Source organism: Pelodiscus sinensis, chromosome 3 (genome assembly GCF_052426305.1).
Source record: "Pelodiscus sinensis isolate ZL-2025 chromosome 3, ASM5242630v1, whole genome shotgun sequence".
NCBI lineage: Eukaryota > Metazoa > Chordata > Testudines > Trionychidae > Pelodiscus > Pelodiscus sinensis.
In genome coordinates this window covers 192417757-192436550 of record NC_143054.1, presented here as the reverse complement: position 1 = coordinate 192436550, position 18794 = coordinate 192417757, and positions in this window count along the sequence as shown.

Genomic DNA, 18794 nt, shown 5'->3' with positions numbered 1-18794 from the left:
CGACTGCAGCACGAACCAAAAGCCCCGAACCTCCATGCCCGATATGGCTGGAGCCGCAAACAATAGGTCACTGGCATGTCCCTGAGACCCCTAGTTGGAGTCCCCTCCCAAATCCTGAACTCCTCATTTCTGGACCCACCCCAGAGCTTAGGGGAAGCTCTGAGCCTCTGCGCCCCACTCCTGTGGGGCTGGAGCTGTGAGTGCCAGCTAGCCCACTGCAGCAGGAAGCCTCAAGCCTCTGTGGGGCTGTGTGGGGTCCACGACGGATTTTTTCTGTGGGTCAATGGCCCCTGATACAAATTGGGACAGGACATAGGCTGTATGTACATTCCAGAGGAATGGTAACACCGCCGCGTTAAGGAACATATTGGTAACAACACACTCCCCACAGATTACAGGGACAAACCGACGAGGTTCAGGACAGGTCTAAAATGACAGCATGATGGATAGCAATGTCTGGATCGAACCACCAGGTGTAAGGTGTTGGGTGGTTTCTAGGTAATGTCCGAGATGCGTCAGGAGTGACTTGTAACTTGTTTGTCCCCGTGAGAAATGACGCTTCTTGGAGAGGCTATCTTTGTCCAGCGTAGGAGGCAGTGGGACATCCTACTGACTGAGCTGGGTGCTTTGTCAGGGAGTACATAAGCGTAGTGGTTCAGGAGAGTCTGCTGACAACTCTCCCTGTACTTGGCCTGTATCCCTTATCGGATTCTGTGGTCTTTGGGGGTTCTCGTGGAATCTACTGAGCTGGCTGCCTGCACAGAGCCCAGCACAATATACAAGGGGTGCGCCCGCCTGCAGCCGAATGGTTACCATCACTGGAAAGAGCATGATACATGTCAGGACACCCCACGGGTGACCCACATCAAAATCCAGATGTGAACATCGAGCCTGAGTTTTCACGCAGTGCCTTCAGCCACACCTTCCACCCCGGGGTGCTCCGAGGATCACTCTTAGATCCACTTTTAGGCTCCTACCCCAAAGGGGCCCGATCTTATTAGAAGTTCTGAACCCCTGCAGAAGTTCTTCAGTGGGAGTTGGGTGCACTCAACCCCTATCAAAAAACCAGCCCTCTTTCCTTTGCGCTCCTCTGTGCCAATGTCACAGGCATCCAGGCAGGGAAATGTTGGCCAGAGCATTGGGGAGACCCTTCGGGCTGTGCCTACTGTTCTGAACACCTCGGGAGGCACAGAAGAGAACTGAACCCTTTAATATTAATAATAGTCCCTAGCTCTTCTCTAGCATGTTTCATCAGGGGACTTTACAAAGAAAGTCAGCACCAGTGGCAAATATAGGGCAGGGCGAGCTGGGCGGCTGCCCCGGGTCCTACGCTTCAATAGGCTCCGTGCATGCACTACTACCTGTCGGCTGTGGCCATAGCGCATGTGCAAAATTGTGCTGCCCCGGGCCCCGGGCTTCAATAGGTCCCGCGCTCTGGGCCCTGCAAAACTCTCATCTGCCCCTGGTCAGCACCATTATCCTAGTTTTACAGATGGAGAAACTGAGGCATGGGAAGGTGAAGAGACTTGCCCAAGGTCACTAAGCAGGCCAGTGTCAGAGCCACAACTATAGACTCTCAGGCTGCCAGAGTCCCACTCCAGTGCACAATCAAGTGGGCCACACTGCTTTCCTACAGCTTCAAAACAGTTTTGTAGACACTTGGTTACCTTAGCCAAGATCAGAAACCTGGCCTGGCACATTATTCACATGCGGAGGGGACACAAAATTATCCTGTGCATGGACATGCATGCACATGCATGGATGCATGAGAGTGTGTTTGCATGCATTCGATAGCTCTGCAGGCAACAGGAAATGGAGCCGGGCCATCGAAACCAGGCATTACTTATTGATGGCACTGGCTTTCTAGGATACATCAAATATGTTGATCCAATTCATTCTGAAGAGCAACAGCCGTGTTTATCAATGCAGGGCAGGTGGCTGATTGGCGGCTGGATAATGCCTGTAGCATCCTTCATGGGGATCTGACTAAGTGCAGTGGATCAGGCAATTAGCAGTGTCTTCTCTCAAGTATTTTATTTCCAGGCCCCTACACGGTCTGTAGCAAAGCACCTCTTAATCACCCACCTCTGTGGTGCTTCCTTAGCTGTCTTGTAAAAAGAAAATAAAGCCCTATTGGTTGTTCTCTTCCTTCTGCTGTAGTCCATGAGATTATCTTCAGATGCAAGCACCCCCTGGCAGCACCTACAACATAAAAATACCTACCCTAATACCAAGTCATGGATGTTAGACGAAGGAGGGGGGAATTTCTTGGACAGCTTCATTTCCACTTGGAAGATAGGAATTAGCTTTGCCCTTCCCTTGTATTTTGGTCCCTCCTGGGTTCTGCAGGATTGTCCAGAATGACCTACCTCACTTGGTAAAATGGGGCTTGATTTTCAAAAGAGATCAGCACCCAGCAGCTCCCATGTCAACTCCTAAACAAGGCCAGGGTTCAGCAAGGGATGTAAGTAGGCTCACTGAGATCAGATGCTACTTATCTGATTGAAGATGAGCACAAGTGCAGGACCCTCGCTGAATCGGGACTGCATGCTGGTGCAGGAGAGTGAGGAACTGCGTAGTTATTTTAATAGAATACTTTGCCTCCTTTGGGTCCGTCCCTTCCATCTCAAAGTGACTGGCAAATGAGGAACCAGACTCTGGTTCTGGTCAATCAACCATCCCGATTGCTACCCACCACTGTTGTCCCTGTTGAGGACCGCGCCTATGTTGCCTTGGCGCTTCCTTGTGGTGTAAGCTAAAAGGGATGGAGTTAAAAATGTCCACATCCCACTTCTGTACCACCAGAGTCAAGGCAGCACAGGAGTCGCCCAGATGCTGGATTCCAGAATGTCCCTTTTCAGACGCTCACACTGCTACTGCTCTGGCGTAAGCAGACTCTGGAGGTTTTGGTTGGCACCCTCACGCTAGATTTAAAACCACCACCTGACCCTAGATATCTCTTCACCCCCGGGTGATATGAGGTAGCCACCCCTGAGGAATAACAGTGACTCTCCAGCAATGCACAGTGGACCCATTCAAGTTTAGCACAGCATGGCAAGAATACTTTATTGAACCGAAAGTACCAATTTTAGGTAGGGTAAATATAAGTACACTGTGAGCAAGGGCACCAGAGCCACAGGGTGTCTAGTAACCACCGGAGGTGGGACTTTGTGTGCAAGACAAAGTAATGTATTTTACCAGCACATATATTACATAGAGTTGGGATGGGTAGTTGCAGAGCCTTGCAAGTGAAGATAAATGTTTGTCTTTGAAGCCATAGAGAAGGCGGTGGCCGTGGGGGGTGAAAATAAAGGGGGTGATAATGGTCAAACAATAAGCCAAAAGCAGGAACCTCTCTGCAGAGACATGCATGTGAGTGAGGCAAAACTGCATTTGTCAAGGGTAAAGAGAAGGAAGGGGCAGTAAGTAATACAAGATGCGAGACAGCGAGGGCCTGGATGAGAATGTTAGCTGTGTCAGGGACTCTAGCCCAGACGGCTCAGTTCGTTGTCTGACCACAAAGAGACAGGCAACACCAGCAAAGTCCAATCACAAGCTCTTTATTGAAGAGTGCACACAACAATAGAGAGCGGCCCGTCTCCAAAGAGAACCAGCCGCAATTTTAGTAACAGGTAGGCTTATAAAGACAGTTCCGTCACGTCATAAACTCTTCACCCAAGCAACCCATCCCCCTTTCTAAAACTTTAAGTATCGATGCATATCTTGGCCAACCATTCATTGTGGCCAGAAGCGCTTCATAACGCATCAGCAACTTTCTTATCAATCACAAAAGGCAGGTACCAGGAACAAGGAGACAAGGGAGTTGGGCACAAACAAAGGGCAAAAATAGGGAGGTAAGATCAGCAAAGGGGAACAGAAACAGGGAGTTACTGACCAGTTCCTAAAGCAAGCTGTTCTACTTACAGTAGGTACAAATATGTAATTTATCACTTACCTTACTTTTATAACCTAAGCCAGCATGGAGGGTGCGCCTCTGTTTGAACCAGATTCCTATTTCTGGTCAAGAATACTCAGAGGCCTATGAAATTAGCCTTTGTTAACTTTCCTTAGCATAATGTTGACCAGGCCTTGTTTTTCTGGGCCCAACAACTGCAGGGATGGGTAGGAAAGGCTGTATCTGTGTGTCTAGACTACAGAGTTTTTTCGGGGAAAAAAAGTGGCCTTTTTTGAAAAAACTTCCCCTGAGTCTAGACTGCTGCTGCGTTCTTTTCAAAGTAAATCGAAAGAACGTGGCAGTTTTTTTGACCACGAAAAACCTCGTTTTATGAGGAAGAACGCCTTTTTTCGAAAGCGCTCTTTCGAAAAAAGGTGCTATGTGATGCAAACTGTGCTTTTTCGAAAGAGAGCATCCAGACTGCCTGGGTGCTCTCTTTCGAAAAAGCGGCTTGCTTTTTCGAAAGTACCGATTGTAGTCTAGATGCTCTTTTTTGAAAGAGGCTTGCAGTCTAGACGTAGTCTTAGAGCTGCTATCCAGCAAGAATTGGCAAGATTTAGATGCAGCCCAGATGTGACCTGTGGCCCCTGGATTGCACATGGCTTGTCAAGGTAAGCTGCTGGCAAGATGCTTACTTTGAATCCGCAGGTATGGCTGCTCACATCTCATTGGCTGCTGTTTGCTGTTCCTGTACCTACAGACCACTTTACTTCCATATAGTACTGCACACGTCACCACTTCTAGGTCCCTGTAGAATCTTTCTCTCTCATGTCTCTTTCATATTATTCCCTACCCCCTAGATTTATTATCTTGGATTCCGTCACGTTATTTCCCCACCATATTCACGAGCTTCTGAAAAACCCTTTGAATGCTTTTTTTCTGTGCTCAGTGGTATTTGCAACACTTCCCACATTGTCACATGTGTTTAACACCTGCCAGATTTCTCAGAACATAATTAGCAGCGGCATATCTGTATGGCATTAATTGGCATTTTACATTTTTGTCCACATTTTTTATGTGCACTTGGCAGCCATCAGCTATCCTTGTACACGACTGTAGGCAGCACGTCCATTTCAGTCTGCTCCCTGCAAAACTATAGCTGACAAATTAATAAGGTCCTGATTAATTTTCTTCATCTGCAATTATACCTAGTCAGGTCAGTCATCCTTTTTTCACTGCACACAGTGCCATCTAGTGGGCAACGTTTGGAACAAGCTGTTTAGAGACTAGGTCTGTGTATTCGAGAAATGTTTCTCAACCAGTGGTACGCGTACCCCTAGGGGTGCTCGAGAGAAGTCTGGGGGGTACGTCAACACAACTGAAATTTGAAGAAAACTGAATTTTTGTTTTAAGTTTTACGCTTTATTATTTTTGTACTTTTTACACTGCCCGGCTACGATTAAGTTGTTTAAACAAATGTGTTGCAATGGAAGAAAAAAAATGTGTGTGTCTGAAAACTGTAGCCTCTGGGGGTACTTATAATTTTTTTAAGGGGGTACTTAAACAGTTGGCACAAGATATGGACAGGCTGAAGGAAAAACAACGCGAGCTTGAGAAAAAGCGAGACGTGGAGAGCCCAGGCACTGACAGCAAGTGCCCAGGCCTCCTCTCTCTCAGTGGCAGCCGTTTCAGTGGTGGCCACAGAGGAAGAGCGAAAGGGGGTGCAGGTAGAGAACGTTGCCCTTATTCAGGTGACGTGTTTAAGGGACATCGTTTTACAGGGAGCTACATGGGAGATATGGGGTGAGAGCTGCCCGGCCTCCGTCATGAGTGTGCGTAAGAGAAGGGTGCCCCAGGACCTGAGGATTGAAGTCAAATGGGATGAGGGCCTTCACCAACCTGACCATTCAGACTCTGGGGGCCCATGACACACACCCCACCACTCAGTAGTGGCCTTACAACAGGTGGCTCAAATTTTGGGCGCATTGGGGAGAAAGGCCCCAACTCGGACTCACTGTCTCTGAGGCAGAAATAACTCCTGCCCAAGCAGTCGAACTAGCTAAAACATTGGACGGGCCCAGCCGCTCAGCCTTCAGCAGGTGGGCAAGGGATCTGGTTACCCTGTGTCTCGACCAGGAATTAAATGTTGCTGAAGTACGCCGGGTGCTTAGAGCAGAGTCCGGATTGGATGGAGACTTAGCGGGAGCTAAGCCGTGGTTGTCGCACATGCCGGTATTTTTTATGTGCTACTCGGGATGGCCCCAGCAGTAGGGCCACGTGCCCTACTGGCTCAACTTGTATTGGCGACAGCCGCCCCTGGAGAAGAACCTGTGTGTTTCATAGAAAGAATGGTTATATTGGCCTGTCTGTGTGGCCAGGGGAAGCTCTCATGATGGGCGGACAACCTTCCCCTCCTCCCGAACACTGACAGAGATTAATTTGCCCACAGAGGAATTGCGGCTGATTGCCCAGGGATTTCCTGCGCTGATCCGACAGGCGATAGGGTGGTGGAGACAGGGAGAACCCACAAATATAGACACCCTGCTGGACGCGGTCTGACAGACGGCCCTTATTAGCCCCCAAGAATCACGCTCTGCTGGGGGTAAGCCGAAGGTAGCAGCTGTAGATGAGAAATCAGGGGATGTCTACACTACAGTGTTATTTCAAAATACCTTATTTCAAATAACGCGTCTACACATAAAATGCATTTCGAAATAGCGTTTCGCTATTTCAAAATAGCGCGTCCACACTGAGTGGACACTGAATCACATTTAAGGCCGGCCAGAACCAGTTCTGGCAGGGCATCAGCTCAGGAGTTATCTTGTGTGGCTGCTGCCTGAGGTTATCTGAGACCTGTGCTTAAAGGGCACCCCCCCTCCCCCCCCAGACAGCCAGTTCTAAGGTTTCCCTGCTTGCTTTCCTACCTCGCTGATGGACAGCAAAGCATTTTTTTTCTCTGGGTGCTCTGGCTGCCCTCACTCAGGACACCACAGCACTCTGCAGCATGGAGCAGAAGCCGCCCCTGGGCACTCTGGTGCTTCTCCTGGACATGTTGCTGCGAGCCTGGCAGCACGTTCTGCAGGCAGTAACAGTCTCCCTGGTGTGCCCCACTGGGGGCTTGCACCTCATTCCTCCCTTACGTCCTTCCACTTACCCCTCCCTAACCCCCCTTCTTACTGTACAATAAAAGACACATGTTCATTACAACAAAGCCTCTTTATTGAACAAAACTGGAGTGCGGGGGAATGAAACTGAGGTGAGACTGGGGAAAGAAGGTGGGAGAGGAGAGGAGGGAGAGTGGGAGAGGGGAGGGGGAAACCTGGGAGGAGGGAGCTGGCAGGGGGGAGGCAAGGGGGAGAAGAAGCTCAGAGCTTTTGAAAGTGAAAGTAGTTTAAACGTGGCTTTTTCGGCGAAACCTCCCCCCCTTTGTCGAAAAGCTGCTTTTCCTAAAAAAGAGGTTTACGCAGCTTTTCAACAAAGGGAAGGGCTTGCCGAAAAAGCCATGTCTAAACTTCTTTCTCTTTTGAAAGTGAGATTGGAAGAAGATATGAAATTCCCGCAGAATTTGCATATCCTCTTTCGAATCTTCCCCGTAGTCTAGACAAGCCCTCATTGGAAAGTGCATTCAGAGACTGAATGGCAACGGATCCTATGGTATCTTCGTCCTGGCCACATCATGGTGCGTTCACCTCAAACATATTATGATCTACCCATGTACTGATACCCTTTTTCAGAGTAACAGGCCATTGATGCAATTTTCTGTTTGGGTGATATACTACCAGAGGAGGTATGTTGCTGGAGTTATTGTCGATGATATTTTCGAGGTGATCAAACACAGGTAAAGAGACTGTGAAGAGGACACACAAAGTTTTGCCAAAATAATTTTAGTTAAATTAGGATCTAATTAGGGTGCAATGTCACTGTCCCCCGTCCCCCCCCACAAATTATTTTAGTAATACTTTCCCCCTAAGAATTAAACAAGTGGCATTGTCCATTTCTTGTTGTAAAACAGTAATGACCAGTACAATATTGGCAAGATTACTGTTGCTAATTTCTGGTTAACTGTATGAGCTTTTTAATACTAAATATATATAGAGCTAATGAATGCCATTCCAGGTTACTAAAGATGACATGGTTACATTTACTTACAACAAAGGGTTAGACCTCTACCTGGTATGTTAATATGTTCTTAGCAATAGGTTTCTTTAAAAAACATTTTTGTACATATACAGATATGACACCAACAGTTTAAGCAATAAACTTAATACTGTCCCTATTCAGTCTTCTTCAAGTTTTGCGTATTGTTTACTTGGAAAGAGATTATATTGCTTTAGAAATAATACTAGTGCACAAAAATATTTCTACATCAAAGAGTGTTTCTTCATCGGAGGATGTTCTTCTACCGTTGGTTTCTGACCACAATTATTACATAGTAGAATTCACCATATGCAGGTTTATGTCTGTTTTGCTAACTGCCTTTACATGGTTTAAATACTGGGAATCTGCATTTAATTGTCCAGGTGTTTTTCCAGGTGTTTTTCCAAATATGACACTGCAGCTGCTGCAGAGCCATGCTGTTAGCTACCTGATGTAGCAAAGAACTCTTCTGCAAAAAGGAGTTATGCCTCGTAAAAGGAGGTTTACCTACACCGGAAAAAGCCCTCTGTTCTGCCATTTTTTCTGTCAATTTACTTTGGCAAAAGCGCACTTGAGGTGTGGTCACCCCACGAGTTTTTGTGCTAAAATGGCAGTTTTGGCGCAAAAATCTTGCTGTGTAGACGTAGCCTAAATGGAAGTGTTTTAGTATCACCTCCCAGTGAGACCATTCAAAATGGGTGATTTCTGTGGGGGTGAATAAACAAGGTGTTCTGAACCTGATCCCACAACAAAGCTTAGTGCTTTCGGGCCTGACAAGCTGCGTATCGGGGCTCCACCGCCACCCTCAACCAACCTGATCACTGCAAAGATTGTTCTGCTGCAGTGCCAAAGGATAAAAGCAAATTCAAAACTATCAGTGCACCTAGGAAGGGACAAACGGCTGAACCTGGAACTTGATGCACGGCCCCTATCTAAAGTAACACACTTCTTTAAAACCTCACTCCATTTTTTAAAATGATGCTGTGCTTTTCAATAAAATATATGAGAGATATGGAAGGTCTCGTACTGTGTGACAGATGGAAGACTGAGGAGCAATGGTCTCACATTGCAGTGGGAGGCAGAGAGGGTTTGGGTTGGATAGTAGGAAACTTTTTCACTGGGGCTACGTCTACACTGGCCCCTTTTCTGGAAGGGGCATGTTAATTTCAGCGATCGTAATAGGGAAATGTGCGGGGGATTTAAATAGGATTCAAAGTAGGAATAAGATCCTCCGGAAAAGGGCGCTTTTTCCGGAGGATCGGGGCCAGTGTAGACGCTCTTTTCCGGCTTTTCTAAAAGCGGCGGACATTTTTATTTAAATGCCGCGGGGGATATTTAAATCCCCCGCGCATTTCCCTATTACGATCGCTGAAATTAACATGCCCCTTCCGGAAAAGGGGCCAGTGTAGACGTAGCCCAAGGGTATGTCTAGACTACATCCCTCTGCCGGCAGAGGGATGCAGATTAGGCAGGCCGACATTGCAAATGAGGCAGGGATTTAAATATCCCGTGCCTAATTTGCATAAAAATGGCCTCTGCGTTTTGCCAACTCAAGTGGGGGGATCTGTTGAGAAAGAAAGCCTTTTTCAATAGATCCCTTATGCCTCCTGCAAGGAGGTTTACAGAATCTGTCGAAAAAGGCTTTCTTTCTCGACAGATCCCTCTCTAGACTGACACTTTTTGCCGACAAAGTACTGAGTCAGCAAAAGGTGGAGGCCATTTTTATGCAAATTAGGCATGATATATTTAAATCCCTGCCTCATTTGCAATGTCGACCTGTCTAATCTGTATCCCTCTGCCGACAGAGGGATGTAGTCTAGATATACCCTAGGAGGGTGGTGAAGTACTAGAATGGGTTATCTAGGAAGGTGGTGGAATCTCCATTCTTAGAGATGTTTAAGTCCTGTCTTGATAAAACCCTAGCTGGGATGATTTAGTTGGGATTGAACCTGCTTTTAATAGGGGGGAGGGACACAATGACCTTCAGAGATCTTTTCCAGTCCTGGGATTCTATATGAAATGGGAGGTGCCTTACAGCTATTTTTAAGAAAAATCCAGGGATATTCTTGTAAAGTTTTTGGGAACCCCCCCTGCCATTTGGTACAATCTGATTCATTTAATGGTTCTTTCTTTCAACGTATTTTCATGAGCCCTCATCTCCAACAGGAATGAATTAGATGCACCTGGAGAAGGAGGGACATCAGCCTAGCTGCATTTATATTGGCATAGCTATCCCAATTAGTAGTGTGGATTTTTCACGCCCATGAGTGCCGTAGATTTATGTGTAGACTAAGACTAATCAAGTGATCTGACTGTCAAAAGTGCTAAGAACCCACCAACTCCTTCTGAAGTCAATGGAACTTTCTGAGGGCATCTCTACACTACCCTTCTATTTCGAAATAGGAGGGTAATGTAGGCATACCGCAATTGCAAATGAAGCCTGGGATTTGAATTTCCCGGACTTCATTTGCATAAGCGGGGCGCCGTCATTTTTAAATCCCGGCTGGTTCGAACCCCGTGCCGCGCGGCTACACGCGGCACGAACTAGGTAGTTTGAACTAGGCTTCCTAGTTCGAACTACCGTTACTCCTCGGGCTTCATTTGCAATTACGGTATGCCTACATTACCCCTCTAGTTCGAACTAGCGGGGTAGTGTAGACATACCCTGAGGGATCAATAATTTTGATCATCTCCCCATATATTCAAGGGCTTAAATGTGGGTAAAAAGGTCTTAATTTTAGGCTCCTATCTTTGAAAATCTTGACCATGAGCTTTAATTACGATGGCTTGTTATTTCATAGGTGCCTAGTCAATGGATGTTATCAAAACTTTTCCAATGTTCCATTTTGAAACATTTTATTTACTGTTTCCCAGATTTGTGTCCCCAGAACTTGTCTTTTTGTTTTGACAGAACCATAAGAAATGTGAGTTACCCGGTCATATTGTTAGAGAAGAAACAGGCAACCCAGCAGTGGATGGGGTAAACGGAATGGCTTTATTGCCCAAAATGACACTTCCAATAGATCACAGGGATCCGAATTCCTTAATACTCCTCTCAGCATACCATCCTCCAACCAGTTTTACAGTTCATCTGTCGCGTACCAGCTTGTCTCGGCCTGACCCTTTCCCCCCCCCATGTGTCCCCAGGGCCGGACGGAGGCATGGGTGAACCGGGCAGCTGCCCAGGGCACCAACCGATGCCATCAGGCGCCACGCGTCTGGCTCCCGCAGCGCCGGCCCCGCAGCGCCTACCAGCAGCACCCTTCCCCCCATGGCCGTGGTGCCCTGCACGACCCGGTGCATGTGCCAGCAGCGCAGGCCGGGCCGGGATGGGCAGCGCATGCACCTTGCGCCCTAGGGGCGGGCTCTGGGCTGCGCACCAGCGGCCGTGGCCGGCCCGTGCATGCGCCGTACGCCCTGGGGGTGGGCCCGCACACCCGAGGGGGGCAGGCCCACGCCCCCACAGGTGGGCCCGCGCATGTGCCGTGCGCCCAGGGGCAGCGCCACGTGCCCTGGCCCAGGGCGCCAAAAGGGCTCGGGCCGGCCCTGTGTGTCCCTTCTCCTGGAAATCAGCTGTTTGGGGGCTCACACCCCATAGAGCAGCGGTCTCCAACCTTTTTACATCCAAGGTCACTTTTTAAATGTCAGGGCAAGCCAAAATCTACCCCACCCCTTCCTTGAGGCCCTGCCCTCTCTGTTCCCAACCTCTCCATCACTTGCTGTCCCCAGCCCTTATTCACCCTCACTGGGTTGAGACAGGAGGTGTGGGCTCTGGGGTGGGAATGAGGGATTTGGGTGAGAGGTGCAAAATTGGGAGGGAATTTGGGTGCAGGTGGAGAAGGGGTTGCTGGCTCGGGAAGGGGTTCCAGGCTGGAGAGTGTTGGGGTCAGGTGGAGGGGTGGGGTGCTGAACAAGCCACAGGCTTGTGGCTGTGAGGGTGCAGGAGTTTGGGTTGGGGGGCATGAGGGGCTCAGGGCAAAGAGGTTGGGAGTATGATGGGCTCAGGACACAGATTTGCAGTGTGTGGATGGTACAGGAGTGTTGTGGCAGAAGACCGGGGATGTGGGAGGCTCAGGACAGGGGGTTCCAGTGATTAGGCTCAGGGTTGGGGTCTGTGGGGTGTGCAAGAGAAATATGATGCTGTGGCCAGATAGGGGCTTGGCCCCAATTAGGGGCTTGTTGGCCACGCTTCATTTTTAAATAAAATACTATGTCAAACACAAAACGTTTCAACATGGTCTTTATTTATGGCAGAGGCTACTAGACTATTTGTTGTTTTTTAAGTTTTTCCTGTTACAGACTAACTCGGCTACCCCTCTGAAGCAATGAATAAGTAGGTGATGAATACAGTTATACCCACCCCTGTTCGTTATTTACTCGTTTTTAGTTGAATCAGCATTTCATACTGTTTTAATCAGCGGCTTATAGGGAGGGAGAAAACGCTTCGACCCTGAAAATGTTTTTACAGAGAAGTGCGATGACAAAACAAGATAGAGTTTAGTGCAACCATCTTCCAAAGGGGAAAAACATGCTTAAAGGGTAATGACAATGACTATTCTTGCTAGACCCTTTACCCGCTGATGTATAGTCATCCCAGACCCCCATTAATTTACATATCCCAACACATATTAGTTTATAACGAATCGTACTTGGACTATCATCAGTAACTGGCCTTTATCCAGTTTCCATTTGTTTTTACTATTCTCCTCCAAATCTAGATTTCCGATCAAGCTTGCTGTAGGAAAATCTCATCTGATTTGAGCTACATAGCACTTAGAGATTATGAGATGGGGGGAGAGAGGAATGAAGACTAAACTGTGTTGTGAAAACTACAATGCAAATTCAGTTATTGCATAAAGCACAGAGCTGGAAAGTCACAGTCTGAATTTATATTAAAATAGAAAGTATGTGAATTGGAATAAAATAATAAAGTGCCAGAGGAGAGAGAAAACCAGTAGAGCAAAAAAAGAAACTCTGCAGCAAATATTAGTTTTGATTACCATGTATCTCAATGGTTTTATTTATTGAGTTAGGGTGCATGAAGGTATTTCTGCTTCTACAGGGTAATCTCTTAGGCTGTGTCCAGACTCGGGTTTTTTCGAAAAAACTTCACCTGCGCCTAGACTGCAGCTGCGTTCTTTCAAAATTAAATCGAAAGAACGTGGCTTTTCTTTCGACGGCGGTAAACCTCATTTCACGAGGAAGAACGCCTTTTTTCAAAAGTGCTCTTTCGAAAAAAGGCGTTCTTGAAAGCAAACAGGGCTTTTTAGAAAGAGAGCATCCAGACTCACTTGCTGCTTTCTTTCGAAAAAGCGGCTTGCTTTTTCGAAAGTTCTGCGTGCAGTCTAGACGCTTTCTTTCGAAAGAGGCTTGCAGTCTAGACATAGCCTTACATCCCTATTCCATCCCTTTCAGTCTGAGACTTCCCATTGCTATAACAACATAATGTTTTTGTTCTCTGATAGGATTTTAGATTGCACATTTCACTGTGTTTAATATCTTTACAAGTTTGTTTGTAGCAGGGGTAGGACAAAAGTTCTATGTTAGTCAAGCCACATTTTATTATTGAGGGAAAAAGATGTTTGGGTCCCTCCTGTGTTTGTCATTTCATTTACCAAGGGCCTGGGACAATTGTTGAACTTCAGAGAGAGCAGGGAAGCAGATTACTCACACAAGGAGATAGGTAGGGGTCTGGAGGAGTCGGTGATGGCACAGCCTTCATCCCCTACCATCCCAACGCCCATGCTGGGAGCATGTTGATGGGGGAGTCTCCAGGTGGGGAAAACAGTGTTATTAGCTCCTGAGATTGTATCAAGACTTTGTAAGTGTTTTTTTCCCGTATGAAAGATATTGCTCCTACTGTCATATGACAACATGAGACACTCATCCTTGCAGCCTCGCTGTCTGTGTTGAAAGCAGACATCTCTCACATAAAGGAAAAGACATTTCTGCCTCTCAATGGGCCTCTCACAGAGCATTTAGGCCTGAGGAAGGCAAAATATGGCCCAAAGGCCGGATCTGGCCTGACAAACATTTGGATCCAGCCTGCCCTGGCCTAGCAGGACACGCTGCTCAAAGTGACTGACTGCTGAGGCCAGCTTGTGTCTCTGCCCCTTGGAGCGCGAGGAGCAGCAGGTCCCTGCATGCTGCATATAGCTGCAAGCACTCCCCTTGCTGCTCCCATTGGATGGTTTCTGGCCAATGAGAGGCTGCGAGGATGTTCTTAGGGCAGGGGCAGGGCACAAAGACGCCCCTCCCTTCAAGGGGAGAGCAGTGCAGAGACACACACTGTGAGCCGCATGTGTGGCTGCGGTCGTCAGGGAGCCTGCCTGAGAGCCTGTCGGGCCACCAGCCAGAAGCCAAGATGGTAAGCGTCCTCCGGCTAGAGCCTGAACCTGGCACTCCCTGTCACACCAGAAACCCTGCTGCAGGTCACAACCCCCTTCTGCCCCCAAACTCCTTCTCTGACCCTGCGTCTGCTCCTGCATTCCACCCAGAGCTCTGTCCTGTAGCCAAACTCTGCCCTAGACCCCACACTCCCTCCATTGATATTGTAGAAAAGTGTGGCACTTGACCACTTACCAAATTCTTGGAGTGGTCCCCCCCATCGAAAATTATTTCACACCCCTGATCTAGGCAGAGTGGCAACCAGTAGACACGATGGCACAGGAATTCACAGTTCCCTTCAACCAGCTCTTGCATGTTATTATTTTGTCTCTGATTTGGGCTCAGTTCATTATTTGTCCTACAGCCCCGTTGGACGAGTGAGACTGAAACACACGGGACCAGCCCCGAGGCAGGCAGAAGACAACCCCACCCCATCCCTGGGGAATATTCTAGCACAGCGTGTCCCTACACCAGGGGCAGGGTCCTGCTCCATCAGCTCAGAACTGCTTGTGCAGCAGCTCTGGGTACAGGAGGCATTCTGCGGCAGGCCACAAACAAGGGGACAGAGCAGACTGGAGGTTGATTTCTGCACCCCTGCAAATCTCTCTGAAAGCCATTACAATAGGGACACAAGTTGGGCCAGCTCTTGAGGTCCCTCACTACTCTAAATAGGCAAGGTACACATTGCAATCTCTTTCCCTCAGTCTGCACCAATTGGGGGATGAATCAGCCCCGTTACCTTTTCCATGGGCCAGTCTTAGTTCACAATTGTTTTCCCCTGGCATCATTTGGATCTTTCCATTTAATTTTTGTTAGATAAGGTTGATATCAAGTACGTTCCCCTCCCACAGTGACTTGGGCAGCTCCCTGTGGGAAATGCAGCTGAACCCAACTCCTCCTCCTCTCTTATTGCCACTAAAGAATCTCCATTCAACAAGGGATGGGTCCTTCATCATCTCCTGGGAAGAGCTGAGGTATTTTACATTCCCAAGCCAGAGACTTTGAGCTTGCCTTAGTCAAGCACCTTATCAAATTCTGGCTCAGAATGTAACATTGAAGGCCGTTAAAATCCTGTTCTACCGGATGTAGGAGTTTCCATCTTGCTACAACATCAGTACTACTTCTGAAGTCTCTCATAGCAATGGGGTTGTTTTAGCAGGTTTAAAACAAACAAAAGGAAGTATTTCTACATGCAATGTGCAGTCAACCTGTGGAACTCCTTGCCAGAGGATGTTGTGAAGGCTAGGACTTGAACAGGGTTAAAAAAAAAACAATCCACCTAGAAAAATGCATGGAGGTTAGGTCCATTAATGGCTATTAGCCAGGAAGGGTAAGAATGGTGTCCCTAGCCTCTGTTTATCAGAGGTTGGGAATGGGTGACGGGAGGGATCACTTGATGATTACCTGTTCTGTTTTGTGTACTCCCTCTGGGGCCCCCGACATTGGTTACTGTCAGAAGAGAGGATACTAGGCTAGATGGACCTTTGGACTGACTCAGTATAGACATTCTGACATAAGATCAAACCCAGGTTTTGGTGAGCCACAGTGGGGCTTGGATTTGTATTCGTAATTCTAGGTCTGACCTTTCACTTTGTATCCCTAATTTTAGGTCTGACCTTGGGACACATCCAAAAACTTAGGAAAGGGGACTCACTATTTTCCAGAAGAAAATGGCAGAAATCAAGTAATACTGCATGATAGCTTCTGTATTGGACCCAACCTCAGAAGATTTTGGTACTCTACCTTGAACTGATTGCACGGTGAGAACTATCCAAGGCATATTCCTTCACAAGTGTTACTCTCCTGTAAAACAGTCAGTCTGTTTTGGTATTAAAACACCTTTGTACTTATTCTTTGCATTAGGAGGATATAGAGGCTCCAAATGGGATTAGGGTCCCATTGTGCTAGGCACTGTACATACACATAGTAAGGAAGAGGCCATACCCTCAAGAGCAGTAGAAATACAAGCTGGAGAAAGTGTGGGATAAAAAAAAGGAGCATTATCTCCATTTTAAAGATGGATAAGTGAGGCACAAAAGAATTAAGTAACTTGACAAAGAGAAGCACTGATCCAAGATCTCCTGAGTTCCAACCCAGTGCCTTCACCACAAGATCCTCCTTCCATGCAAACCCTAGCTTTCAACTGCTTACCCTGGGTATCTGCACCATATTCATCAAGGCCCTGTGCACTCTGCAACAAACTTGATTGAAATCTCTTTAAATACTTTGCATCCTCTAGCACTCTGGCATGCCAGACTGGAAATTCTGTAGTAATATCATTTAAGCTTATCAATTGAGGGATTTAATTAAATATGAAAATGAATAAAACAGAGAGCACAGCAGTGGCTAGGTTATTAATTCTAATATTAAATTCAATTTATTTTATGCTGTCCTGAGCTTTTCAGTTTTTGATATGCCACATATTTCTATACAGGTGATGCATAATTACAGTACAGAAGATATCAAGGAGCAATGTAGAGGTTTTGATAGGTGAATAAAGGGACAGAGGGAGCTTTTGACACTTGTGAGGAGCAGCTTAGGTTTATGGGATAAGCATATTTGTAGAGCCCTATGTGGATGCAAAATTTGCATCCGCATCTGTATCTGCAACAATGAAGATACGCACCAGAATCTGTGGATGTGGCTATCTGCGGATATAAACAGGATATCTGCAAATTTGCAGAGTTCAACTTCTATATACAAAATTTGTATCCACATCCATGGATTTGCTGAGCTCTACATATTTGCTGGATATTCCTGCTAAAATGACCAGCAATTAAACAGTTAATAATAACAACATTTAAATTGGTAGGTCTCAGAGTAAACATAATAGTAAGATGAACATTGGCAGTCTATTTAGAGACTCAGGACAACACTTAGGCTATGTCTAGACTGGCCAGTTTTTCCAGAAAATCAGCCGCTTTTCCGGAAAAACTTGCCAGCTGTCTACACTGGCCGCTTGAATTTCCGCAAAAGCACTGACGATCTCATGTAAGATTGTCAGTGTTTTTGCAGAAATACTATTCTGCTCCCATTCTGGCAAAAGCCAGTGTAGGCAGCTCAGCTTTGTTTTCTGCAAAAAAGCCCCGATCGCAAAAATGGCGATCGGGGCTTTTTTGCGGAAAAGCGCGTCTAGATTGGCATGGACGCTTTTCCACAAAAAGTGCTTTTGCGGAAAAGCATCCATGCCAATCTAGACGCTCTTTTCTGCAAATGCTTTTAATGGAAAACTTTTCAGTTAAAAGCATTTCCGGAAAATCATGCCAGTCTAGACGTAGCCTTAGGGTATGTCTACACAGCTGTTATTTCAAAATAACTTTCCTAGCGTCTACATAGACAAACTGCTATTTCGAAATTAATTCGAAATAGTGGAGTGCTTATTTCGAATTTGGTAAACCTTATTCTACGAGGAATAACGCTAAATTCAAAATAGTTATTTTGAAATAAGTGCTGTGTAGATGCTTATTTTGAAATAGGGGGCCTCCAGCCCTTCCCAGGGTGCCCTGGTGGCCACTCTGGGCACAACCAGGAAAACTCCTCTCCCTCCCCTCCCCGGAGCCCTTAAAGGGGTAGACTCTGGCCACAGTGCCTGTGCTAGCTCCAGGCCTTCCAGCACAGAGCCAGCAGTCGCTGCCCCTGAGCCAGTGGCCCCAGCATGAGCCAGGCAGCCAGTGCCAGCCAGCCCTCCACCGCTCCCCGAACCCAGTCCCTCAGATCCCAGGAGCCTGCCAGGGGCTGGAGAAGTCGGGCACCTTCCTGGTCCAGTGCAGAGATCATGGACCTCATTGAAGTTTGGGGGGAGGCCTCCAATGTCCACGATCTCCACACTAGATGGAGGAACGTGGCCGTCTACAGGCAGATGGCTGACAGCCTGGCCACCAAAGGCCACATGTGCACCTAGGAGCAGATGCGCATGAAAATTAAGGAGCTGCAGCAGGCGTATGCCAGGGCCACAGGGCGCAGCTCCCACACAGGGGCAGACACCTGCCCCTATTTTGATGCCCTGGACCGCATCCTGGGGGGCGGGATGGTCCGTGCCACCCCGGGGGTCATAGATTCTGGAGCAGAGGGCCCTGACCAGCGCATGGAGGAGGAGCACCAGGAGCCGCAGGACCCCAGAGGGAGCATGCCACACATCCAGGATCCCCAAGCCGTCCCAGCAGATTTGTCACCAGTGTCATCTGGGGAGGCAACAACATGTGAGTGCCATCCCTGTCCCCTTATTGGGGGGCGGGGAGGGAGACCAGGGACCGCGCGCATGGGCCTTGCTTGCCACAGATCACGCAGCAACCTGTGCACGTGCGTGCATGTGCCGTGCCACCCCTGGGCATGTGGCCCTCGCTGGCTGCTACACAGGGGTCTGGGCCAGTTAGCC